This window comes from Corapipo altera, unplaced genomic scaffold (assembly GCF_003945725.1).
Source record: "Corapipo altera isolate COAL_440 unplaced genomic scaffold, ASM394572v1 61553, whole genome shotgun sequence".
Taxonomy (NCBI): domain Eukaryota; kingdom Metazoa; phylum Chordata; class Aves; order Passeriformes; family Pipridae; genus Corapipo; species Corapipo altera.
In genome coordinates this window covers 4,127,583-4,132,009 of record NW_020884918.1, presented here as the reverse complement: position 1 = coordinate 4,132,009, position 4,427 = coordinate 4,127,583, and the positions used below count along the sequence as shown (strand labels likewise).

The 4,427-nt window shown below is 36.2% G+C and overlaps 1 long non-coding RNA gene across 1 annotated transcript; it reads left to right on the top strand.

Annotated features, from left to right (window-relative positions):
- The first annotated feature begins 1,130 nt into the window (after window positions 1-1,130).
- On the top strand, window positions 1,131-2,094 carry LOC113953209. The gene is made up of 3 exons (XR_003529778.1): window positions 1,131-1,178; window positions 1,593-1,657; window positions 2,031-2,094. It is a non-coding gene; the product is annotated as an uncharacterized LOC113953209 (long non-coding RNA).
- Window positions 2,095-4,427: the final 2,333 nt, after the last annotated feature.

Here is a 4,427-nt window from a genome sequence, read left to right as displayed (position 1 = left end):
TAAGTATTTCACTCCATAATGAGGAAATGGACAGTGAAGTGAATTACTACTAATAATTAATACTACTTATATTTTCCAAGAAAAATAGTATGTCCAAAGCTTTACCAAGAGAAAGAAATATAATTATCCAGTCTGTATGTAACATGTGGTGGCAGTGAGCTAGCATTCTATCTAGCGATGTTGAGGATAACCCTCAGTGATACAGCTACATCAGAGAGAGATCCCACGCCACAGAAAATACAGTAATGACGCTGAACCTGAGGCAGAAGTTTCTCATACGTCTCCCCTTGTCATGTGGGACAAGACATTTGCATTTGCAAATACAGATCATATCAATTCCCTCTCACTGTGTGGTAGAAAACATATGTACAGGAATGAGGGAAGTGCTTTGGCAGCAGGACTGCCTAAATGCCAGGCAAGAGGCATGAAAGGACCTGTAGATCTTGTAGGTAGATCCTATAACAGCAGTAAAACCTGGAATCTTCTGTCAGGTACCGATGCTCCCTGCACAGTACATGTGGATCTACTTCAAATCAAAAGCATCCAACATGCTTGGCTGAGAAGCATAAAAGACAAGAATATACATTCCAGGCCTTATTCTTCTCTGAATCTTATTCACTTTGCTCAGTGTTTGGGATGTATCATAGCACATCCTGATTACAAATATCTCTCTGTAACACATTTATTTCCAACCATTACATATATTTTTTTTTTCTTAAGACCTTAGATGTCTTTTTGTGACCTTCATATGAAATTTTGGTGATTTAAGAAAGTCTTAAAAGGTAGGTGGTCCAATTTCCTTTTTTTCTTATAATGTTTCAAAAGTTATCTCCATCTTCCTGGGAGAGCCTGATAAAAAACCAGAATAAATATTATTTTTTTATCAGCTGGGTGAGACAAAGAATCAAGAGTAAGTAGTAGAGACTGTTTCTAGCTGGACATTCAAGGATATACCCGTTTGTTCATTTCTATTCTTTTTTCTTGAGTTCAGTTAATTAAGTCTTAATTCATGCTTATAAAATTAAAATTATTGTAGAGTAGAGAATATTTCCACCCCCATTAGTAACATAACACATAGCATAGTGCCCTATTATGAATTGAGGAGGGCAGTAGCACATTCCTGGTGCCCTGTTGAAGCTTTGTCATTTAGCACAAAAAAATTTCAAGATTCTTTAGATGTAAGGAGGGTAAATAAACTAAATTCCTACAGGGAGGAATTGAACATAACTTTCCCAGTCCTGGAGGGCTGCTATAACCACAGTGTTACTCTTATAAAGACAGTTTCTATCATTACTTTTTCAATCTCACTCTCTGGAGGGAAGCTAGATGAAAGACTTACAGAATGTAACTTGGATTCACTGTATGTACTGCTCTGACACACAGCCCTGAGAGCCAGGGCTTTTATTTTGTTCTTATTTGTTTTGTTCTGGGCTATGAGTCCAAGCACAGATTAAATCGCTTTTATCAGTTATGTCTTGGGGTGACGTAATGAGAATTAATTGCTATTTGTAAATTACATTGTGATCTTTGTTATTAATTCAACTGAATACGTGAGGTTCTTTTATTGATGTAAATTGTTTGACCATTTTCAGGTTTTACATGGAGTAAACTGGAAGCTAGCTCCCATGAGAGTTAATTCACCTTTCCATTATTCAATGTACCCTACCTTCAGAAAAATATCTAACCAGGCACCATTTTTTCATATGATTTCTACTCTTAAAATTTATTGAGAATTTATGCATAGAATTGCTGCGGTGCCCTTACACGCTGGAGACAAATCTTACAGTAAAGATTATCCTAGTGAAACCTTTCATTTTTCATCGACTCTTCACTATTTTTCCTTTTACACTCAAAGCTTTTTTAAAGAGGAAATTTAAGATACGGTTGTAGAGATGTGCACTACTTTTTTCCTTGCCCTAGTTGTATATAAGTAAATTAATGGAATGAAAGGAATAAACTTCTCCTGACTGCTATATTCCATCAAAGGACTAATTTTTTCTATCTGTCTTCCTCTGCCCTTGTGTTCTAAGTTTTGCCCTTCTTCATGATGACTCACCATGGTAGAATGTTTTCCCAAGGGATGTTTTCTAGTAGGTAAGTGATTTTATTTTAGATCTGGGTTCGAAGGTCACCTTTTGTCTGTTTACTTTGTTTGCAGAGGTATATTCATCTTTGTGTTCAAAAAGCCTTTCTATCATCCATCCCTTTATCTGCATTACCAAAATAAGCTGATTTGAAATATAGTATTAATTGTGTCTATTTTGGAACATCTAACTTGCAAATGTTTCCACCTGGGCTTTTATTATAGTTCGTTTATTTCTTTGTTTGTTTGTTTAAAGACTATAGAAGGAAATTTATAGAAAGAAAAGGTGTATCTAAATTAAATATAACATTTTTTCCATGAGGATAATGAGGCCCTGGCATAGGTTGCCCAGAGAAGCTGTGGCTGCCCCATCACTGGAACTGTTCAAGGCCAGGTTGGATGGGGATTGGAGCAACCTGATCTAGTGGAAGGTGGCTCTGCCCATGGCAAGGGGTTGGATCTAGGTGGTGTTTAAGGTCTCTTCAAACCCAAGTCCTTCTATGGTTCTAGGCTTCAATGAAGTAGCCAGTTTTAGATTGAAATTAATCTCGTTTTTCATAGAAGTACTTAATGTAGGACAGAATAGTTTGGCTTTAAAGCACTTTTTTCTTTTTTATAGACTGTAAAGAGAGGCTGTGATGAGTATCTCAGATGGAGACATCTGTATTGTAACTGTCTAAAGTGAAGGAAGATGCATCCCATCCAGAAAAGAGAACTAATAGTATCATATCAAAGACCACAAGAATATATTTCCTCTCTCTGCTCTTCCAGTCAGAGGGGAATGCGCTGGAGCTGGCCACACATCACAAATAAGATAAAAGGCACAGCCAAAGTGAATAGATTAGCACAAAGCCATATGTAGGGCCACTCAAAGCTGCTGACAAATGATGTTGAACTTCTAACAAAATACTGAAATTCAAAGACTATTAAAACAAAACAAAAAAAACCACTAAGAAAACCCATTTAAAGAATGGGGGTGGGCAGATGAAGGAGAAAGGATTGGGGGGAAGACAAATGATATTCATTTAGTAAATTGTTCAGTAAGAAGGCAAGTACAATCTCAGGCCTATAGCTTGTCCCTTGAGGTTGTTAAGTGTTCTCCTGTATTCAGCAGAACAGGAAAGGTTTACATCACCCTTCCCATCAAAGTGATATTTGGACTGCCTTCTCTCCAATCTACTTAACATCCTCATTTACATCTACCTTTCTGACTTCTATTAAAACTGGGTTGCTATTCCACTGTCCTGCCACATGCAGCCATTCTCCTGTCCATCATTAAATTGTTGCCTTTTCTTCTGCTCTTCCTCCTCCCTTCCTTTCTCTTCTGCTCCACCCTGCAGCTCCCAGAGGTATTTGCATTTGTGTGGCAAATACACTGATTCTCTTCACATGGTTTGCTCCAGCATGACATGAACTATTTAATTGTAAATTATTAAGTCATCTGTACTTTCCTGAAATGATTCACAGTGGAATGACAGGAAATTATTCCTTGTGGAATGACAGGATATGATATGATGAAATCACGATTCACATGTAAATTGGATGTCTGCTGATAGAAATCAGAAGTCCACTGAGAATTCACAAAAAGGAAAATGCTGTAAGGCTTATCCATTGGGTAGATGATTTACTAACGGATAGCGTTTGTTTTAATATTGTCCACTCTTAGTTGTTAAAACCCTAGGGTGATTTTTTAAATTTCTTCAGCTGTAGCTCGATGTGAAAATTTCAGACAAACAGCACCATTTCTAGTCTTTAAATATATATACTTTCCCCCCTAGTATCTAATTTGTCAATCACACTCACACACACACATATATAATATAAATATTACATGTATGCATATTTTACATATATATATATGTATATACACATACATATATATATATATAAGAACTGACTGCTAGCTGGCATAACTCACTGCAGTTTTATTACTTCAATGGAATTGTGCCAGTTTTATCCATGCTGATGTTCTGTAGACAGAACATTGTCGTGCATCTTTATTTTTTTCCCTTCTACAAAGCTGTCTGCACAAATAATCTCTTTGGCTTCCTCCGATTTACTTTAAAAGTGCTACGTTAATTTTAAATGCAAATTGCAATAATTAAATTTGACCTTATAAACTATCAGATGTGATGGGAATTTCCCTTCCTGATTTTTTATCTTTAATTGGAAAGGAACCAGATCAAACAAGTAGGGAATTTCAAAGTCAAAACAAATACCATCCATGGCTAGGGACTCTTTTACAATAACAAAAGAGAAAACATATGTATGTGTGTGTGTGTGTGTGTGTGTGTATAATATAGATGTTAACTACAAACTACCCAGGATTTTTAAATTTGTTTGT